Source organism: Nilaparvata lugens, chromosome 12, assembly GCF_014356525.2.
Source record: "Nilaparvata lugens isolate BPH chromosome 12, ASM1435652v1, whole genome shotgun sequence".
Classification (NCBI taxonomy): domain Eukaryota; kingdom Metazoa; phylum Arthropoda; class Insecta; order Hemiptera; family Delphacidae; genus Nilaparvata; species Nilaparvata lugens.
In genome coordinates this window covers 32,378,401-32,401,357 of record NC_052515.1, presented here as the reverse complement: position 1 = coordinate 32,401,357, position 22,957 = coordinate 32,378,401, and the positions used below count along the sequence as shown (strand labels likewise).

The 22,957-nt window shown below is 35.1% G+C and overlaps 1 long non-coding RNA gene across 1 annotated transcript; it reads left to right on the top strand.

The window, feature by feature from the left end:
- Nucleotides 1-4,191: 4,191 nt before the first annotated feature.
- LOC120353897 lies at nt 4,192-21,024 on the top strand. The gene is made up of 6 exons (XR_005572686.1): nt 4,192-4,252; nt 8,140-8,285; nt 11,182-11,247; nt 13,625-13,763; nt 15,842-15,980; nt 20,952-21,024. It is a non-coding gene; the product is annotated as an uncharacterized LOC120353897 (long non-coding RNA).
- The last annotated feature ends 1,933 nt before the right edge of the window (nt 21,025-22,957 follow it).

Here is a 22,957-nt window from a genome sequence, read left to right as displayed (position 1 = left end):
ATTTTATAATATTGGCTCTTGAAAATGGCACGATTCTTCGAAACTATTTGTGTTTATGTAAAGAAGTATAAAAAGGGTACTAGTGATATTTCTATAATAATTAAACAATCGAAGTAGTCTCATTAAAATATTTTATTTAACAATAATATAATTTCTCTAAATTCAAAATTTTTAGCTTTTATATATTTTTGGACGAAAATTGAACTTGATTGTTTTACAGTGAATGAAACATAACCTATTTTTTGGACATTTTATTAATATTTATCAAAATTTGGGAATGGAATAGATTTGGGCCAAGCCTGTTGTTCCTTCCTAATCATATTCATATGATTTGTGATTCTGTCCACAAATAAATAAATAAATATATTAGCAATATAAAAGCAAGATATAGAGGCCTCTTATTATGTTGTGAAATATATTGGAAATAAAATAATGTTGATGAAAATCTATAGATAGAAATTACTGAGATATCGCAATTATTCAAATTCTAATGAATTAATTATTATTATTAAACGAAAATCCAAATTAAATGCTGTAATTCACCCCGAAGACTTCTACTACGGTACTGCAAATATTGACAACAGGGTAAACAGCTAGATGGAAATTCGATAAGCGCTACTATATTCAAAAATTACAGCATTTTATTTGGAATTGAAGTTGCTTTCCATGACTAAACACTATATATAATAACTTTGTTAAAGTTCTGACACTGTGTTACTTGTAACTTGTTACTTGTGTTACAAGTAACACAGTGTCAGAACTTCAAGAAAGTTATTTAATTTGGATTTTCGTTTGATAGTTGATGAAAATCGTAAAAGATCATTAATTTGAGAATACAATACATAATATTTTTCAATTTACACAATTACATCAGATAAAACAGTACTTGATTGTACTAGATAAAACAATACAGAAATATTGAAAAAAGTATCAGTTCTGAGACATACTAGATAATATTTTAACACAGGATTACACTCTATTGAAACTCTAGATAGTTTTTAACACAGGTCTACACTATACTGAAAAAGTGAGTGACATAATAAGTTACTGTTTGTAAAAAATGTACAGTTTCTGAGTTAGAAGTACTACTGGTAAAGTATTGAACTATTATTTTTTGAGAGGAAAGTTGAAAGTGAAAAAAATGTGGAAGAGGCATGAACAAGACAACAAGCTTGAAGATACGTCAGAGACGGTTTTTTGTTCCTGGTCACCAGTAGGTAGGCTTACAAGTAATTATTGCCGAAGGAAGGGTAAACCTGAACTTGCTCTGCAATTGTTTCAATTTTATTCTAACCACGTGCACAAGATCACGTTACCTGGGACGTGGAGTGAGTTGCTAATTGTTTTATTATTAAAAACAATTGCAGTTCAAGTGGATTATTTTAGACGATTGAGAATGTTTGATAGGTAGGTAATGTAGGCCTACCTTTGAAATGATTGTTATACTATCAAGTCAGATAAAATAATATAGATTGTATTCCAATGACATGATTAAAATTAAAATCGAAAGACTATATTTCTACTCATAATACAGTATATTATAGTGAGTATAATTAATATGATTGTATCAATTTAAAATTAATATTGAAATTCAAATGAAGGGCACAGAGGAAAACGAACCTATTCTCAGCTTAGAAGGAGAAGGAGAAGGAGAAGAAGAAGAAGAAGAAGAAGAAGAAGAAGAAGAAGAAGAAGAAGAAGAAGAAGAAGAAGAAGAAGAAGAAGCAGAAGCAGAAGCAGAAGCAGAAGCAGAAGCAGAAGCAGAAGCAGAAGCAGAAGCAGAAGCAGAAGCAGAAGCAGAAGCAGAAGCAGAAGCAGAAGCAGAAGCAGAAGCAGAAGCAGAAGCAGAAGCAGAAGAAGAAGAAGAAGAAGAAGAAGAAGAAGAAGAAGAAGAAGAAGAAGGAGAAGATGAAGATGAAGAAGAAGAAGAGGACAAGATTTAGTGACTTTGATCGTTTTTCCCCTGTGCCCTCTTCAAATATTATCGGAAGATTGTAATATTATTACAAGAACCAATCAGAGAAGGCTTTTTTTGAAAGGACGGCTTCTCGTGGAATTAATCACGATTAAAATTTAACCGACGTACATGCAACCGGCACTCAGTCTGGTAGTGCTACCTGGTCGCGGGTTCGAATCCCATCGAATAGGCATGGACGTTTGATCATTATCTCTTAATTCACCCTAGCAAAAAGCTCATGTGGGCATCATATCCGCAATGAGAAAAAATTATTATACTGGAAATAGAATTTTTGCTTTTTCTTATTCAGCATTAAAATAATAAATGATTGCCGTATTTATAATAATTATTGGCTTATTCGGTCATCAGTCTTTGAAAAATTGCAAATTAGTTTTTTTATACAGAAGCTGCGTTTACACCAAAGCTTTTAACAAAATGTTAATAACTTAATCCCTATAGATTCTATTAGATTGAACATAACTTATCATACACATGATGAACATATGTGTTTGTCAAGTTCCGTTCAATCTAATAGAATCTATAAGGATTAAGTTATTAACATTTTGTTAATAACTTTGGTGTAAACCCAGCTTTAAAATCACACTGTGGATCGGTACAGTGAAGATATTATAATTTCTACTTCTAATGGGACTATTCTCATTCAGCCCGGTGTATGAATAGTAACATCAAAACTTATAAGCTCGGTTGCACAAAAGACTGTTAAATTCTGATTGTGATTAAATGGCATGATATAACCAATCACATAATACTTTTTTGGAAAGAAGGCTTTTCTGATTGGTTCTCGTTGCATTTAATCATGATTAAAATTTAACAGGGATTTTTGTAACCCAGCGATAGAATTATATTTTCATTGAACCGGACGTTCACTGAAGCTGATATATGTGGGAATCCAGTTTTAATCGGTTAATGTTAGAAATATGACCATGGCGTGATGGTGATAGTTAGTATAAAGAGCTGTAGTTTGTTTTAGCTGTGAAACAAACCTTTAATTTAAATTGGTTTTAGAACTGTAATGCATAGACCAAATTAAAAAGTTATTATTGATAGAACACTATAGTGAGTTCCTATCAATCCCGTTGCCAATCCTGTCAATGCCTTCTGTGGAGGGTAATTGATACCGTCTTATTGATGTAATATTAACTCTTCATTCTCGTTTAAAATAATCATTAATATTTTATCAAGCAAGAAATTATATTTTTCAATGATTCCATAATCAAGATAAAACATTTTGTTAATTAATTTGTGAATCTACAATGTTAAAAAACGATCTGGCAACAGAGCAACGCGAGAAAGAGATAGCGCTATTCGCTTTTTTAAATGATAGACAAGGATATAGTGAGGTCCACGTTATAATGACAGAATTTGATCAAATTTGGTTTTGCTATCCTTGTCTATCATTCGACAAAGCCGGTGGTACTATCCTTTTCTAGATCCACAACAGTGCCAATTATGTTTTTGACAGTGTAGAAATATAATTAATTAATGCAGAGAATCGGCATCGCTATTCTTCTATCTTTATCCACTGTCATTATAACGTGGACCTCACTATAGCAATACCATTGCTAATCAAACATTGCCATTATAACGTGAACATCACCATAGTATTCAATATGAGTGCTCCTCTCGCTATTTAGCTCTGTGTTTAGTAGTAGCCCCAGTGAACGTAGTAAGTGCTCCCTCCAGATGCTATTTAGCTCAATGTTGTGAGCAGACGATGCTCATCTGTTTTTCTTGCTTCCTTGTGTTCATGTGTTGTTTGCACCGTCGTAAATCAAAATTTGAAGTATTTTTTCCGGTTTAATTGCAAAATTAGTAGGTGAGTTGTTACAATATTATGTTATTAGATGTCCATGTTGAAGAAAATCCATTATTTATACGAAATACTTATAAATTTCTCTTGTGTTTTCTCACTCTGTTGTTCCATACATACAAACTTATTCTGTTTAAATCGAGTTCGAGTATTTTGTTTCATGTTTCCAACATCTTTTGGGCTTGGAAAAGTAATTCAAAAATTTTTTTTTCAACAACTATGTTTTCAAGATCTAATGATTCAGATTTGAGCGTGAATGTTATAGTTGTTTATTATGGCCTTTTGAAGGAGTATTGAATCGTTGCTGAATGTTTAATCTGTCTTAAACGTTTCTGATTATAAATAGTTTATTCTATCAGATATTGTTTCAGTAACAAATATCCTAAGATGTTGTAATTTACAGGTTGAGGATGAATGGTTACACAAATATCTCGTCAGAATTGCTGAAGACTTGAAAGCAGAATGTAAGTACCCTGCTAACTTATTTGTTTCAATTAATTAGTTAATTACTATGAAAAAACTATCTGGGCTTCTATAGCCTACTATACAATAAAATGTTCCAATCTAAATAATTATCATGATTTAGAAAACCTAAACCTAAGATCACGTAGCATAGGCTATTCATCATCGACACATTTCACACGTAGTCCACTTTCAATCCTTATTTACAGTGATTTTACTTCATTATCACTGATTTAAATTTTAGTAGGTACTGTACTTCACTCATATTTAATCTTTTATCATTAAGAAATTTGGCATATGGTCGTGAGATTTCAGAAACTTTTGAGTTGTATAGAGAAAGGCGTATTGGCTTAGTGATTTGCAGTTCATCTATAAAAGTTCAACTAACTATAAAAATTGAATAATAAATTATTGTCGAGAGCTAATTATGTTCCATTCAGTATTTTATCTATGAAATGAGTTTCAGTAAACATAATGGTCAAAGCTATAGTCGCTAGACCTACATAGATCAACAGGTTTTAACTACTTGTTAATTTACGTATTTATTGTAATAGCGTAATTGAATATCTTTTAAAATTGATTATACATTAATAATTTATTAAAATGTGAAGTGTTTAGGAAGGCTATATAACTTTTGTTTCGGTTCACCTAACCTATAAAATTGATTCCAATTTCAGTGTTGAGACTGTTGAGGTTAATTTAGTTTGAGTTCTAATTTGGTTATCTCATTAAAAGTTTCAGTTAGCTTGATAATTTCTCCATTTATTTTTTATTATAGATAGAGACAAGTGAGTCAAGTTTGAGATGTATTTTCAAATTTATAAATTATATACTTTAATTTGTCTTTGAATGCTTACTGTCGTTAGACCTATATCCTACTGTGTCGATTAATATAGTTTAGGGTTTAGTTTATTTTAAATTTACTTCTACGGATTTCTTTTGATATTCTCAACTAGCAGGTAACCCGTGCTCCGTAAGGGTCTATTTTAAAACTTGACTAACTGAAAACTTCACCAAGTAGAATCTTGAAGAGTTTGATGTAGGCCTAGAACCATCCTTGGTTAATTAAGAATCTATTTATAATTTATGCAACATTTCAAGTTGATTTCAGTCAAGTAGTTTAGACGTGATGATGCCTCAGGCATTTTTTTCCTATCCCGTACGTGTATAAGCCAGTTCTTTCCTTTTTTTATAGTATAGATTATTTGATTGATGTTTTCTTTATTTATTCTAAGTATAGCTCTGTTACCGCAGTCAAACTAAACACTTGAAAGCTTCCGTTGAAGTGAGATATACCCGCTTTTCTCCAGATTGGTTTTCAGTTAGGCGGTTTTATTCCTTCATTATATCTTTGTGGGTAAATCTTTGTTAGGCTGTACCAATTCTTTCAAATAATGCTCATATGCATGTGCTCCTATGAAAGCGTTTTTTTTTTGCTATCCTGATAGTAAGAAATTGCGTTTCACCACTACACATTTTACTTCAAAACACTACACAATTCGAAGGGATCGGTCTTTTATCTTCGATTTTTTTCAATATGCGCAACATACGGGTGTTGTCAAGTAGTAGCTGAGCGACTTTTTCATTTTCATGCCGTTGGATCCTAATAATTTCATCATAGTTTATTAAAATAATCCTTTAAATATTATTGATGACTAGCTGGTAACCCTTGCTTCGTAAGGGTCTATTCTGAATCTTAACTTTAAACTGAAAACTTTTTGAAACAAACTGAAAACTTACGTACGGTAATGAAATCTAGAAGAATTTAAAATAGGCCTATAAGAATTCTTGGTTGATAGAATTTATATGCAACATTTCAAGTAAATCAGTCCAGTAGTTCAGACGTGATAATGCGTCAAACATAATTTTCCTATCCTTTACACGTGTATAAGTGTATAAGCCAGTTCTTTCATTCATTATAGTATAGAAGATGATAGATAGATGGATTACCAGTATCTTTGAATTAGAATAACTTTTGAAAGGTTTGAAATATCGATGTGCGGTTTTCACCATATTTTCTCTTGAAATCATGTATCGGAATCATGTATCATATGACCATCTTCCAATTTAAAGAAAAAACAAAAGTTGTCAATTTTTGTAGGAAAAAAGTTGCTGTGCTCAAATGTAGAGCAACAAAAGTGTTGTTATTTAGTTATTCATTTACATTGTGTACAAATACTTAAAATGAGGAAAGGCACAACAGGCTTATGCCCAAAACTGTCCAATTTCCAATTTATACTATACTGTCAAATCAATACAGTATACTAAAGATACCAAATCAATGTTTTGTAGAAAACAAGTTGCTGTTCTCAAATGTTGAGCAACAGAAGTTGTCAATTTTCGTCCAGAGAGCGTAGTCGACGTGGACTTGTAGAAGGGAAACATTTTGTTGGCAACTTTCTCTGTGTTTCCCACAATGAATGGGAAACTGTTTTTGAAGACTAGGATTTCCACAAGTTGACGACAAAATGTGGCTGTGCTTTTCAAGAAATTGGCAACAAATTGCCGCAATTTGTTGAAAACTCAGTTGACAACTCTGGTGTAAATGAGGCCTAATGTGAATTGTTGACAAGGTGTTTAGGCGTATTAAACTGCTAATCAGGGTTTAATTCAACTGTAGTACTCGAGTGCTCTGTACTCCTGTTGGATGGGTGATCGCTTCTCGGCCAGAATTAGCATGCAACTTATGTGTTTATGAAAACAGTTTTCAGTGGTTTGAAATCCACCAAGATCTTTGAGATAATTAATTTCTATAGTGAGGTCCACTTATTAATGACAATATTTGATTAACATTGGTGTTGCTATCCTTGTCTATCATTCCACAAAGCAGATATCACTATCCTTTTCCAGCTCCTCAACATTGCCAGGTCGTTCTTTAACAATGTAAAAATATAATTAATAAACAGAATAATCAATCTCAAGTATAAAAATGTATTATTCAATCACTGAAAAATATGTCTCCTTGAAGAATAGAGTACAATTGATTTTATTTTGATAAGAATGAACACTTGGGGCCGGTTTCCGAGCTCGGGATTTAGCTAAGTTCTAGACTTCAAACAGTTGGAGTCAGAAAATTGGCTTTCTGAAACGGGGCGTAGTCGTAGTTTTTATGTTACCCTTTATTTTCTCATTTCTATAATTGGAGACGTTTCTCTTTGACGAAATGAAACATTCCTAAATAATTCAAAATAGCAGAAACTACACTATTTTCCATTTTTTCAATTTTGTGTTTAATTTTCTAGTTTTTTGAAATTTGATTCAAACGTGACTGTGACAATGACTGCGACTACGCCCCGTTTTGGAAAGCCAATTTTCTGACTCCAGCTGTTTAAAGTCTAGGACTTAGCTAAATCCCGAGCTCGGTAACCGGCTTTTAATATTCCATTATATACCGGTATCAGCTGTCCTTCATAGAAGGCAGTGACAAGGCAGAGAATCAGCAACGCTGCTCTCTCCTTCTCCAATGCCATTATAATGTAGGCCTCACTGTAGTCACAAGTTCCAATTTCCCTTCAAATGATATGATTGCTGCTGGGAATAATTTAATTTCATTAATTTAAAAATATCTTCTATCACAACCGCTTAAAGTCTTGTTGAATGAAAATAATTGTTATATAGTAAAAAATATTTATATACAAATATAACAAATAACTATTGTAATATAGTAAGTTCTTTGACTATTCAAGCTTCAATATCACATTTATCACATTTATATTTGACTATCTTCAATCACAACCACTTAAAGTCTTGTTGAATGGAAAATAAATGGTTTCTTTTACAGTAAGTTATTTGACTTCATTCAAGCGCCCCCTGATTCACTGCTGGTTTCATGAAAATCTGATGTAGAATTGTCGGTAATTTCAATGCCACATATTGTTGTTTGTTGTAGGTAGGCTATGATGCTGTTTGCTGGAGGTGTGGAAACCATGACTCAATATCTGTGTGCATTCGTTCATCGTAGTTTGGCACCCTGCTATGATCTCTTGAGCTGTTCTCCTGTCATGGACCACAAGCTTCAAGTATGGCACTTGACAGGTCAGTCTATGTTTTGTTTAAATGATTTTCTTTGATTTATGACAATTTTCTGTAGGCCTTGTTATTTTAGCTGTAGCGAGATTCAAGTTATAGTCAGCGTCTGATTAACAGCAGTTTGCTATCCTTGTGGTCTCTCAATAAATAAAGGAGATAGTTCTATCATTTTTCAATTCCGCACGTTTACCAAACCAAATCCAAACCAAACAGATTTGGCAATAATGAAGAGTTGGAAAGGGATAGAGTCATCAACTTTCACTAATGACAGATAAGTCTAGTTGAGCCAGTCAGTTTACACACACATGGTTCTTTTGACGTTCGATTTTTTGCCGTCATGATGAATTCTGTCAGATTAAAGGGAACTTGACAAATATGTTTGACATCAGCTGTTTAATCTAATAGAATTTATAAGGTTAATAGTATTTATAATTTTTAAGGACGGCAAAAAAACGTGCGTCCAAAAATCTATGTGTGTGTAACTGGTTTAACTAGACTTATTTGTCATTAAAGAAAGCTGATGGCTCTATCCCTTTCCAAACCTTCATTAATGCCAAATCTGTTTGGTTTGGATTTGGTTTGGTAAAGGTGTGGAATTGAAAAATAATAGAACTATTTGCTTTGTTTATTGAGAGGCTACAAGGATATAGTGAGGTCCACGTTATAATGGCAGTGAAGAAAGATAGGAGAAACACGTTGTCTCTCCATTTTGCCACTGAGTGTACACATCATTGTTACTCAATTCATCCTATAGGAGTGGCCGTAGTCGAGTGGATCAGATGCTGGCTTTATGATTCAGAGGTCCGGGTTCAAATCCCGGCCCGGGCAAGATATTTATATCGGGCCACTCCCGTGTTTCGGATGGACACGTTAAGCCGTCGGTCCCGGCTGCCTAAAAAGCAGTCGTTAGGTCATGTCAGAGGCCCTGAAATTGATCAGTTGCGACCTGAAAACTCTGACACCAGACCTGAGCCAGCCAGGTCACTCGATATTATTATTATTATTAATTCATCCCATTAAATTTGATCTGATAATAATTATCATTTCCTAGATAAAATAATCAATTTAATGTTAAATTAATCAAGGATATAATTTTTTCATATTTCGATTAAAAAATTTGCTTCCATAACAGAACTGAGATGAGATTTTATTTTTATACAAACCTGAAATGGCGGCTAATTTAAAAAGCTGTGACACACCAATCTGAATTTCAATACAACAGAAATTAAGTTATTTGGTAGATATTCTTCTACAATTTCTTTAAAAAATAATATAAAAATAGAAATCCTATTAAAAATAAGTAATTTCAATCGAAATAATTCTGAAATAACCTTTCAATATTATTTATACCGGTACGAGTAGGTCTAACCTACTAACCTACATGTAGGCTCACTGAAGTATGGATGAAGTCTAGGATGGTTATTTATCAACTTTTAAAATGTAATTTCAGGTATTTTGATTTGTGTTTCTCATACGGTAATGTCTAAAAATTATTTAATTGTTCCAAAAATACATTTTAAATCAATTATACGACTTGTGTAATAAAGTATTTTGATAGAATGAAGAATGAAAATGGCGGATGAAAATTGTTTGTCTGACAGTGTACAGTCACTGTTAGAAGTAAAAATAAAATATTTTGGAAAACAGACATTGCAAAGCTAGAGAGAGATAGTGCTATCTGTTTTGTTGTATGATAGAAAAGGACAGCAACAGTATTGTCAATCATACACTGCCATTATAACGTGGACCTCACTATAGCTTAACACATAAGCCCCGCACAAACACATCAATTTTTGTTCGTACGATATTTTTCCGTCCTTATGAATTCTATCAGATTAAACAGATGATGTTTGTCAAGTTATGATTAATCTGATAGAATTCATAAGGACGGAAAAATATCGTACGATCAAAAATAGATGTGTGTGTGCGGGGCTATACATCGATTTTTGGACGTACGATTTTTTGCTGTCCTTATGAATTCTATTAGATTGAAACACTACTTGACAAAAAAAGGACGGCAAAATATCGTACGTCCGAAAATCGATGTGTGTAACTGGCTTAAAGATAGCAAACCAATGTTAATCATGTGCTGACTTTATAACGTGTATCACATCAATATAGGATCACCTGTTTCTGGCGGCCGACCACCAGATTTGTTGACCCGGCTGGTGTCTCACTCGGGTCACCACCAATCCTGGTGTCTCACTGGTGCCCCAAGCATGCTTTTCACACTCGGCCGCCAATGATTGCTTTCCGGCGACCCACTAGTTACCTAGCTTGATGTGGCCAGCCTAATGCCTATTCCACATCTAGGCCAGCGCTTGCAAACCACCAATTCACACACTGGTGCTGGTCCTCATTGGGCCAACATGTGGATGCGGCATAATCTCTAGTCTACATTTTGCTTAGTCGCTGGCCCAGCCTGCAATGTGACCAGTCCCCAATGAAGACCAGCGGTAGCCAGCGTTGGCAAACCACCCATCCACACACTCACGCTAGCTGACATTTGCATTCGTTGGGTCAATATGTAGATGCGGCCTAAGAGTCCACTAGCTGGATTGGAAACACGGGATTGGAAATGCCATGCACATTTGAGTGTGGGATTTTACTAATTCCGCGTTCCCACAACAGCTAGTGGAAGCTATTATTGTCCCTGTGTGCAGGCTGCTCAAGGAATAGGGTTCAAATCACTGAGGTTTGTTTACTATTGTAGCAAACTGTTCAACATTGAAAACAAAAACAAGAATTATATGTAAGAATAAAACACCACATCTAGTTGCTACTTTATTTTGAAGTAGATATCTTAAGGTTTTGGTAGTTAGAGGATACAGTATTTATTCCTTTTAGATTGTACTTACAATTAAAATTAAATTGATTTTACAATTACATTTTTATCTTACAGATGGTTTTCACGTGGAACTGAGAGAAGCAGAATCGGACATGGATTTGAGAAAACTTTGAAAAGCAGGTTAGTGCTGTGATTAATTAATGCAAAAATGTTCAAGGTACTTTTTCATTCATGCGACCACGACCAACTACTGAGAAATAATACCATTTATTCTTATGGGAGTGTTCATGTAGGCCTATTTTTAGAATGAATGTGAAAAATGTCATAATTATGTATTTCTTTCTCAATCGTCGGATGCAGTCGCTTAAACGGAAACGAACCTTCTCTTGACATGTTTGATACTCAGAGACGATTTTTGAAGCGTTCTTCCCTATTGAAGTTTTTATTCTATAGAGAATAAAAAGTCGCTCACATGTAGATGACCTTATTACATAATGTGCCGGCTGCACGAAAGCCGGTTAAATTTTAATCGTGATTAATTCCATGAGAACCAATCAAAGAAGACATCTTATCAAAAACACCTCTGATTGGTACTTTTGTGCAACCAGGCCTATTGGCCTGATTGGGTATTGATGTGCGCGACTTTTCGATTTCTATGTATAAAAATTCTTAAATTGAAGTTTGTATTTATTCAATCTTAACCTCAACAAGGTTGAGTGGTAGAGAGGACTTGAAAGTCCTAACTCCGCCTAATAAAGAATTATTTCATTTCATAGACGTTTAAAGAACGAATTGAAACTGTGCTCAGTCAAGCAAAACTTTAAGCACCCTTGAACCATTATTTAAGAAGGGGGCGCGACAGTCGAGACCGACGACAGTCGAGGCCTGCGACCGTAGAGGACTGTTTTCCAGTCCTCTACGGTCGTAGGTCTCAACTGTCGGGGCTGTACAAAAATTAAAGAGTCTTCAACTGTCGCCTGACGCAGGCGACATTTGAAGAATCTTTTTTTTAGGAGTCCTCTACGGTCGCAGGTCTCAACTGTCGGGGCTGTTCAAAAATTAAAGAGTCCTCAACTGTCGTCTGACACAGGCGACATTTGAAGACTCTTTTTCAGGAGTCCTCTACGGTCGCTGGCCTCAAATGTCGCAGGTATCTACCGTCGCTGGCCTCGACTGTCGCAGGCCTCTTCTGTCATTTGCCTCGTTTGACATCGATCCTTTAAGATTATCGGGGCGAATTTAAAAGTGTAGAGTCCACAATAATAATTTCACAAACTTCAACTCTTTCAAAGTCTTTTTTGTGTAGTTGAGAAATTGATATTGTGGTAATTATTCATATTGAATGAAAAAGACTAAGAAATTGTCAAAAAACCACTGATTTATTGATAATAAAGTCTGTTTTGAAATATTGATAGTTTTATAGCGCTGGATTTAAGCTTCTGCCCATGAGATTATCAGTTGTAAGTGATCTGTCAGCATCACAGGGGCAATAGTAGCTTCCACTAGCTGTCGAGGGAACGCGGAATTGAGAATGTCCGTAACTCAAATGTACATGTCATTTCCAATTCCGTGATCCCACGACAGCTAGTGGATGCTACTATTGTTCCCGCCGTGAAGCCTGTTTTTGTATTTCATTGGAAATCTATTTTTACAGTGATTGTTTTGGGTTTTCATTTCTTTTATGTATATTGTATTGTGTCGATTGGAATAAAAATTGATTGATGATTGATGTCCCCGTGTGCAGCGTACTTTAGAGGTCTTAATTAAGCACTTGGGATTAAAAACTTGGTGGAGCGGCGAAGTTTGAGAGTATCAGAGAAGGTTGAGAGTGTTGGAAATAATTCATGTTTTTTGTTTGTTTTGGATTGTAAATTGGAGTGTAAGTCAACAATGTGAAAGTGACTTATAACTCAGCTACATTTTGACGGTTGTATAAATTAGAATTGAAATAGTTTTGGTTTTTAGCCTGTGGTACTTTTCTAGAAGCTGTGTAACTCCGAATGATTGTATAAATGAATGTATCTAGATATTTTTCCACTTTCTTTTCTACCTTCCACCCTTTTCTACTTTCCTACTTCACCATGTTTTAATAACACATTTTAATACATTTATTTTATTCATTTATTGTACAAAATGCTACAATCATAATATAATTATGACATGGAAGGAAAAACTAGGCTGAGCCTGTACTATTTCTCTCAAAAAATGTTGATGAAAAATTAATGTTGTCCAAAGGTTGAGGTTATGACATGCATTAAGTTTCAACACTCAGTACCGGTTGCACAAAAGCCGGTTAAATTTTAATCGTGTTCAATTCCACGAGAACCAATCAGAGAAACCGTCTTATCAAGAAGGCCTTCTCTAATTGCTTCTCGTGAAATTAATCAAGGTTAAAATTAACCGGCTTTTGTGCAACCGGGCCTCAGCTACCTTCTTTGATACACTTTACCATCGCCGCTCCATTATGATCTCAATGTATTTAAAACGATTAGTATTTTAAATGTGTTTGTTAACTTTACAGATGTTCAATACATTTCAGTATTTCTATTTTCTCTAGGTTTGAACCAGATTGGTGGTGGTGGAGATACATGACAACGTTTCTCAGTGCAATGCATCGATGCTGATATGAGCTGGAGGACATCCTCATGTGACTTGAGTCATCGACCAGAGCCTTCAAGTGTGGCTGTTAACAGCTGGTGAGTGTTGTTTAACATGCTCTTTACCTTGAAATTGTATGATGTAATGTTGAGCTTCAAATATTTCTTGTAGGCCTATAATAGGCTGTGCAGCTTATATCCAGAGTGGGTTACGTATGATGCGCTTGTGCTCGTATATTGTTGAATATGATTTGGAGCAAAGTGATGTTGATAAAACTCTACTGAAGAACATGCAAGTTGAAAAGTAGCTCTAGTTAATGAGGTACTACAAATCAAACTTGTTTAGGTGTGCAGACTTATGCGCCACGAACACGCGTATTTGACTTTCCATCAGCTGATGCTATGCTTATTTTATATGTATTTGTACAGAAACATTAAGATACAGATATAATAAGCATAACATCAGCTGATGAAAAGCAAAATGCGCGTGTTCATGGCGCCCAAGTCTGTACGCACCTTATTACGAATGCAATGCTGAACATTCTATCAAATTTTTGGAGAGAAATAGTACAGTTCAGCCTAGTTTTTCCTCCAATGTCATAACTAAATTATGGTTATAGTGTTTTGCACAATTAATGAATAAATAAAATAAATAAATGCTGTTAGAATTTATTGACGTTTCTTTTGAGTTGTGAAGCGTCGCAACTCCAGTCTGGTCATGGGTTCGAATCACGTTGATTTGCAATCATCCCGCACCTAAGCACAAGTCGTGGAATTTGATTGGCATCATAATCATCTCCAGAAGAAAACAATTTCATTCGATGTGATAAACGTTGTTGTGAGATGTCACTTCTAATAATCATTACCGGGAGAAAACAAATTAATTTGATGTCATGAACGTCGTTGTGAAACGTTAATTGTCAAAAAGCAAAATGATTGCTAAAAATTGTGACAAATATTATGCTGATTGTCTCAAACGTTTATTGAATCTGAGATTTGTAACATCAGTTATAAATACCATAGTGCCGGTTGCTCAAAACCCGGTTTAATTTCATCCGTGATTAATTCCACGAGAATACATAACTTGTTATGAAATCAACACTGTTAACCAAGTATATGTTGTGCTAAAGATTCTATTGTTAACTATTTTAATATTTCATTTCGTTCATCATTGGGTGCATATCGTAACAAAAGTCAGTAGTTTGAGAAATTTTTCTCTCTCTCAAAAAAAAAAAAGAAAAATCAAATCGTTGAAGTGTTTTATAATTATTTGAAATGAGTTTTACTTCTTACCCTTTCCTCTATGTTATATAAATATAGGATTAGTTGATTTAGAATCTGAGCTGATATTACATTATTATTAGATAGCCTCTTGCAGTAATAAATTGGTGAATAGACGCTCACATGCTGATAATGTTTTATAATATTCTATGTCTGTTTCTGTCTTATTATTTTTATTTCCAAATAAGTTGAATAAATTGAGTGGACAGACATCTGTCTTGCCTCAAAATACTTGTAGTTGACACAACTATTTGAAAAAGAGCTTGGATTGTTGAAACTGATTATCCAGTAAACAGCGCTGACTGTAGGTTGAGAATGGTGTAATAACCGATACTAGTTTTTCGTTACTGTGAAGAAGTGGTTGTGACATTTCAAATTCTTTTTATTCAATACAAATGATATACTTAACTGCTATGATTCTTTTTTACGTTCAGTTGTTTGATTTTCAATCTTTTCCTGTGGTTTACAACTTACTTGGAACCATCAATAATAATCTTTAACATGAATATACAGTTAATATTACATCAGATATACCGGTATCAGTTATCCTCTATAGAAGGCATCGGCAAGGCAGATAATCGGCAACGCTGTTGTCCTATCTTTCACCACTGCCATTATAAAGTCGACCTCACTATAGTAGACAATAGTCGACCACCAATCCCGTTGTCTGGATTGAAACTGGTCTGGTGGTCTAGAGTTGACCGAGAAGCGATTTAGCTAGATCAATATTGTGTAAGATATTAGTATAGTGTGCGAGTGCAATGCATGAATGCTTATGTTGATCATTATAGTAAAGGTTATGTAAACTTTATGGAATACAAAATATGTTGCAAAAACCCATACCTAATCGAAAAAAGAGTTCCATAAATTTCAATGTATTTTATTATTTGTTCTAGGTATGCAGCAGAGATTGGTGGAGGTGGGTGGAGATTGATGACTGCAATGCATGGATGCTGATGTGAGCTGGGCGGGCGGGCATCGTGACGTCATCCACCCTTCTGTCATCACCCGAAGCCTCCAAGTAGGACATGACAGGTGAGTCTTGTCACATACCTGTGTAACCTGTCTATTTTGAAATGTTTTTTAGCCATAAGTTTTTTAACTAGATCACTCCCGTGTTATCGGATGGGCACGTTAAACTGTCGGACCCGGCTGAAGTATGACAGTCGAAAGGCCCATTGACGGCTTAAATTATATATTCAGGCGGTGGTACCTTCCCGCAAGGGACTCCCCACCAACAAAAGTCATACGAATTTACTTTTTTTTTGAAATGTTATCCAGTTCTATTAGGTTTTGTAAATATCTCCCAGGCCTCTTCTAAGCCAGTTTTACTGCGCATATATCCAGTCAGATCTTATGTATGGTATCATAGCTTGGGGTGGAGCCTCCTCGTTTGCCTTGGAGCCGGTGGCGGTGGCACAGCGAGCAATCATCAAAACTTGTCTCAGGCGAGACTATCACTACCCATCTAATCTTGTTTACCAAGAGTTTCAAGTTTTCAATATTAGACAGCTTTACATACGAGTTTTAATGAATTACATATACTAAAACAAACACTTGATATTCAATAATTTGGTTCATACTCATAATACAAAATATCTAATTAACTTTGGTATTGCCATAGCCACCTTTATTGCCAGATAATAAAGCAAAACGAGGAAGAGATAGCGCTATCAGCTTTGTTGGATGATGGACAAGGATAGCAATACCATTGCTAATGAAACACTGCCATTATAACGTGGACCTCACTATAGCTGTTAACCCTGTTGTCAATATTTGCAGTAGCAGAAGTACCGTAATAGCAGGTACCGTCTATAGAAGACATTGACAAGACTAAGGATCGGCAACGTTGTTCTCCTATCTTTCTTCAATGCCATTACTGGAATAGGAACAGAAGTTTGGTGTCTTGTTTTAGGAAGAGATGACTGATACCATAGCCACCTCTAATACAAGGTCGCGGCCTACGATATTGCAACGTCGCAGTGTAGGCCTAGAATCTAATACATGATTGGTAAAAAATACCAGCTAATCTTTTTCACCAATCATCTATTAGATTCTAGGCCTACACTGCGACGTTGCAATATCGTAGGCCGCGCCCTTGTATTAGAGGTGGGCTATGGTTGCGACGCTTCACAACTCAAAAGAATCATCGATAAATTCTAACAGCATATGGTATTGCCCATCCCCCGACTCCTGCATAACTGCTTTAAAAATTATAGTAGATACATTTGTCATATATTGTATAGAAACGTTCCCAATAATCTAAAACGTCAAAAAATTACAGCATTAACACCTACGAGCAACATTTGAGTAGATGGTTATTAGAAATTGGCAGGGATGCTGCAGAGCAACTGATTCAATCCGCCTTCTTATTCAGAATTTGATCTCATAGTGATTTCGAAATTTCTAATGAGTACTATACCCGTTAAGCTTCATCTTCTTCTCTAAGTGCCTATCCGTTCCGGATGTTGGCTATCAGCATGGCTATCTTGATTTTGTTGGTTGCGATTCGGAAGAGTTCTACTGATGTTTTACCCAACCACTTCCTCAGATTTGCCAACCAAGATATTCTTCTTCGACCCGGTTTTCTCTTGCTGTTTATCTTGCCTTGAAGGATACTATTAAGCTACCCATTAAGGATACCCATTAAGCTACTATTCATATAATAATACTTCTTATATCTAGTATGAATTTTTTGTGTACAATTTATATTCTTTGATTTGTTGAAGAATGTTAATAAATTCAATTATAATAGTTTTAATTATAATATGTACAAAACATGAGAACATAGTCTTAATCAACTTGAAAGAACTCCCTCTCCACTCACAGAATCAAGTCTTTGTGGAGAGTATTCACTTTTGAATGTGTAAATGAATTTTATAAATTCGCATTATGTTTTTGTGAAGAAAAAGCTATTTTGATTTGAGTAGCCTATATATTTTATAATACATGAATAAAGAAGTCCAATCTTATCTAGGCTAGGCCTAGGCTAAACTTGGTAAACTAAGCTGTAGGTAAGCTTGTTACCATGCTAGATTATAAATATAATAGTGCTCGTATATTGTCATCATACTGCAAAATGTGATCCAGTTAAGAAATTGGCGAATTGCAATCTGCAATGTTTGTTTGATTCCATGTACTATGGTGAGGTCCATGTTATAATGGCAGTATTTGATTATTATTGGTGTTGCTATCCTTGTCTATCATTTGATATTATCAGTTCCTATCATTTGACATTGGGTAATACGGCAAGACAGAACATCCGAAAGGATCTCTCTGCCGATAAAAGCCATACGAATAAATGAATAATTTGACAAAGCAGTTAGCGCTTTTTCCTTCTCTAGCTCTGTAATGTTGCCAGATCGGTTTTTTAACAAGGTAGAATTATACTTGACAAAATATTCCATTTTGAAAATCTATTATTGAATCATTGAACATAATTATATTTTCGTGATGAATGAATTATAATTGATTATTTTTAACGAGATTGAACAGTTATATTACATCAGATATACCTGCATCAGCTACTATCAAAGCTGATACAGGTACCTACTTTTTAGGTACCGATAGGTATAGGTCATACCTATTTTGCTACTGCCTTCTATCCTCTATAGAAGGCAGTGGCAAGGCAGAGAATCGGCAACGCTGTTCTCTCATCTTTCTCCACTGCAATTATAACGTGGACCTCACTATAGTCTGGTTGACTCAAATAGCAGGCAACAGCTCAGCCACAGAATAGGTACAGAATGGAAACTTGTAATCAAACGCCTATCTAACCAATGCTTTTTACATGACCCCAATACTAGACACGTCACGTGACCTTGGGAAGTTCCAATCCTGGTCTTCTGATTGGCTCGTGGCAGTGAACGAGATCAATTGATCTGGATCATTAAAGTGATCCGAACCCACCATCAATACTATTACAATGCGGCGCTTCCTAACAAGATGGCGGATTTTTGCGTCAGGGTATTAGCCAAGTTTTCATACTGTATGTATACTGTGGCTCAGCTGGCTCACGGCTGTTAATGCATTAACTTATAGCGTGTTGATGCTGTGGAAAGGGTAAATCGGTCCAGGGATCAACTTGTGAGACCGCGACCGTACTGATAGACTCATCAGTTTGTAAGCTGGGCGATTTCAGAAAATGCCTGCAATATTGAATAGGGAAAGACGTCGCGTGGTGCTCTTAAATTATATTTCCAGTAAATATTCATTCATTCTTTCATTATTAAATCTCAATTATGGAAATTTAATTATGCAGTCTCAATTATGGAAATTTATTAAATCCTTGAAGCATTCAATATAATTTTCTTGGTGAATAAAATATAGTTGGTTATTATAAACAAGAATGAACAGTTGATATTACATTGAATATACCGGTATCAGCTCAGCTATCTTCTATTGAAGGCAGTGGCAAGGCAGAGAGTCGGCAACGCCGCTCCCCTATCTTCCTCCACTTCCTAATATCTTCCTCCACATTTCGTTTACCTCACTATAACTTTTAGGAGAGCATAACCATAGATAAACAATAGCGTAAGTAGAAATCCCATGGTATAGGGAATTTATGTCGCAACTTTTACTGTTATCTCAAGCCGTTTACTGTCTATTATTGTCGATTTTTACTGTTTTGACCGGGTAAGAGTGTATAAACGGCACATTATGAGAGACTACCAGCGTCATAAAGCTTCACGGGAAAGAAATAAGTGGACTATCGGCTTGAGATAACAGTAAAAGTTGCGACATAAACGCCCTATACCATGGGATATCTACTTATGCTATCGTTTCTCTATGGTACAACTCAAGAGCTAGTGAAGGTAACCTTATAGCCAGCAATGTGAGACCCGTCTCTCTTCTCTAATCAGGCCTACGATTTTTATGTGGCTTTTAAACCTTTGGGATGTTTCTATTTGTCACTCATCTATTCCAATATTCTTTTCATAGAGTTTATTTACAGCATTTAATATGTATTTTCGTTTAATAATTATAAATTATTCATCAATTAGCATTTGAAAAAATGCAATTTCTATCTCTAGACTGGCTGGCCGCTATAGCTTCGGTTAAAATGAGCACTGCTATCCAGAGATTGTCAGTTTGGTGTGAGGGTGAGCATACCTGACTAGCAATTAGGAGGTACCGGGTTCGATTCCCCGGGCTGGCAAATAATTTTTGGATAGTAGTAGCGCTCATCGAATTTTCATCTATAGCGAGGTTCACGTTAAGGTGCGTACAGATATACTCGCCGCGAACATGAGCAATTCACTTTTAATCAGCTGACTATATCTGTATTTTTACAGAAACGGTAAGATACAGTTATAAAAAGCTTGGCATCAGCTGATTAAAAGTGAATTGCTCATGTTAATGTTGCTCATGTATAGTTATCAGCTGACTATATCTGTATTTTTACAGAAACGGTAAGATACAGATATAAAAAGCTTGGCATCAGCTGATTAAAAGTGAATTGCTCATGTTCGCGGCGCGTATATCTGTACCCACCTTTATAGTGGCAGTGGAGCAAGATAGCTGAACAACATTGCCGATCCTCTGTCTTATCAATGCCTTCTATAGCCGGTAACTGTTCATTCTCGTTTAAAATAATCAACTATATTTTATTTTAACAAGAAATTATATTTTCCAATAATTTCATAATGAATCTTAATTAATGATTGAGATAAAATATTTTGTTAATCAATTATTAGTTCTACATTGTTAATAGACGATCTGGCAATAAAGCAAAGCGAGGAAGAGATAGCGCTATCAGCTTTGTTGGATGATGGACAAGGATAGCAATACCATTGCTAATGAAACACTGCCATTATAACGTGGACCTCACTATAGCTGTTAACCCTGTTGTCAATATTTGCAGTAGCAGAAGTCTTCAGGGTGATTTACAGCATTTAATTTGGATTATCGTTTAATAATAATAATTATTCATTAGCATTTGAATAAATTCAATTTCTCATTAATTTTCATCTGTGGATTTTTAATTTATTTAATGTTGTGTTGCAGATGGTGATGAGATGACATCATGCAAGCTGATGGAGGTGAACCGGGCAGTGATGGAAAAATATTTGCAATGCAGGTTAGTATCGTTGTTATTATTCAACTTGAACTTGTAACTTATAATTCCAGTACAGTATTTCATGATCATTAGAGAAATACATGAGTAACGAAGAACAAATGGTTTAATATGCAGAAGTAATTAATTCAATATTTTCCGCTCTGAGTAGTTGTGAAAATTATCCATAGGTTGCTGAATAAAAAGACTAGATATTGTCCAATGTTTTACTTTCCTTGCCCTATTACCATAGGTAAGGAAAGTATTGCTTTCCGAAAAAAATTAAGGTACCCCAATTTCTAAATTTCTATAAGTTTCAAGGTCCCCTGAGTCCAAAAAAGTGGTTATTGGGTATTGGTCTGTATGTGTGTGTGTGTGTGTGTGTGTGTGTGTGTGTGTGTGTCTGTGTGTATGAGTGTATGTGCGTCTGTGTACACGATATCTCATCTCCCAATTAACGATATAACTTGAAATTTGGAACTTAAGGTCCTTACACTATAAGGATCCGACACGAACAATTTCGATCAAATGCAGTTCAAGATGGCAGCGAAAATGTTGTGGAAAACAGGGTTTTTCGAGAAATTTTCTCGAAAACAGCTCCAACGATTTTGATCAAATTCATGCCTAGAATAGTCATTGATAAGCTCTATCAACTGCCACAAGTCCCATATCTGTAAAAATGTCAGGAGTTCCGCCCCATCTATGTAAAATTTGAATTTAGATTCCCAATTATTAGGCTTCAGATACAGTTTAAACAAAAAATTTCAAGTGGAAAAGATTGAGCATGAAAATCTCTACAATTAATGTCTTGTAACATTTTCACCTAAAATTGAAAATAAGCTGCAAGTTTGAGAAAATGTGATTATTCAATTGCAAACTGTTGGCAACTGTTGATTCTATTAATTCATTTACTATGAAGAAATAGCAGACTTCGTGTGTCTGCAGCGTTATTGTCCTGTCACCAGCTGGCTTAGATCTTTAAATAGTAGACTTGAGTTGCGCGGGAACACTAGCGTCAGTTGATCAATTTTCATAACGGCAAGGAAAATTGTGTGAGTGCGCCACACCAGATTTTTTGTTAATGGCTTGGCTTATAATTTCTACTCAGCCTACTCATAATTGAAGAGTGTATTATAGAAGATGATTCCAGTGCATTGGATTGATTGGAAACTTGCAACAAGCTGGTAGGCTTTCATGCTATCCTTTACGGGTTGCTGAGTCATTGAGATAATAGCTAGTAAAGTGGGGGGTCTACATTAGTCGAGTTTCCTTGAATAAAAGTCAAGAAAACTTGACTAATGTAAACCTCACTTAATCCAGTAAGTAAGCCACATCGAATTGATTACTTTAAGGACCGGTTTCCGAGCTCGAAATTTAGCTAAGTTCTAGACTTTGAACATCTGGAGACAGAAAATTAGCTTACCAAAACGGGGCGTAGTCGCAGTTTTTTAACAGTAGTTGCAGTTTTTATTTTCTCATTTCTATAATTGGAAACGTTTCTCTTTGACGAAATTAAACATTTCTAAATAATTCAAAATAGCTGAAACTTTACACTATTTTCTCTTAATTAGGAAAGTATTGCTTTCCAAAAAAATAAGGTACCCAAATGTCATGTTTTCTATACGTTTCAAGGTCCCCTGAGTCCAAAAACATGATTTTTCTATTTTGTGTTTAATTTTCTAGTTTTTCGAAATTCAATTCAAACGTGACTTTGACAATGACTACGACTACGCCCCGTTTTGGAAAACCAATTTTCTGACTCCAGCTTTTTAAAGTCCAGAACTTAGCCAAATCCCGAGCCCGGAAACCGACCCTAAATGTTACTGAAGAATTTTTCAAAACCATTGATAGTCCCTGGGGCTGTAAAATTGGATAAATTTACATGCGGCTCGCGTTAATAATTAAACAACTGCGTTCTTGAATTACAAACTTTATTTAATTTGAGTAATGTATGTGA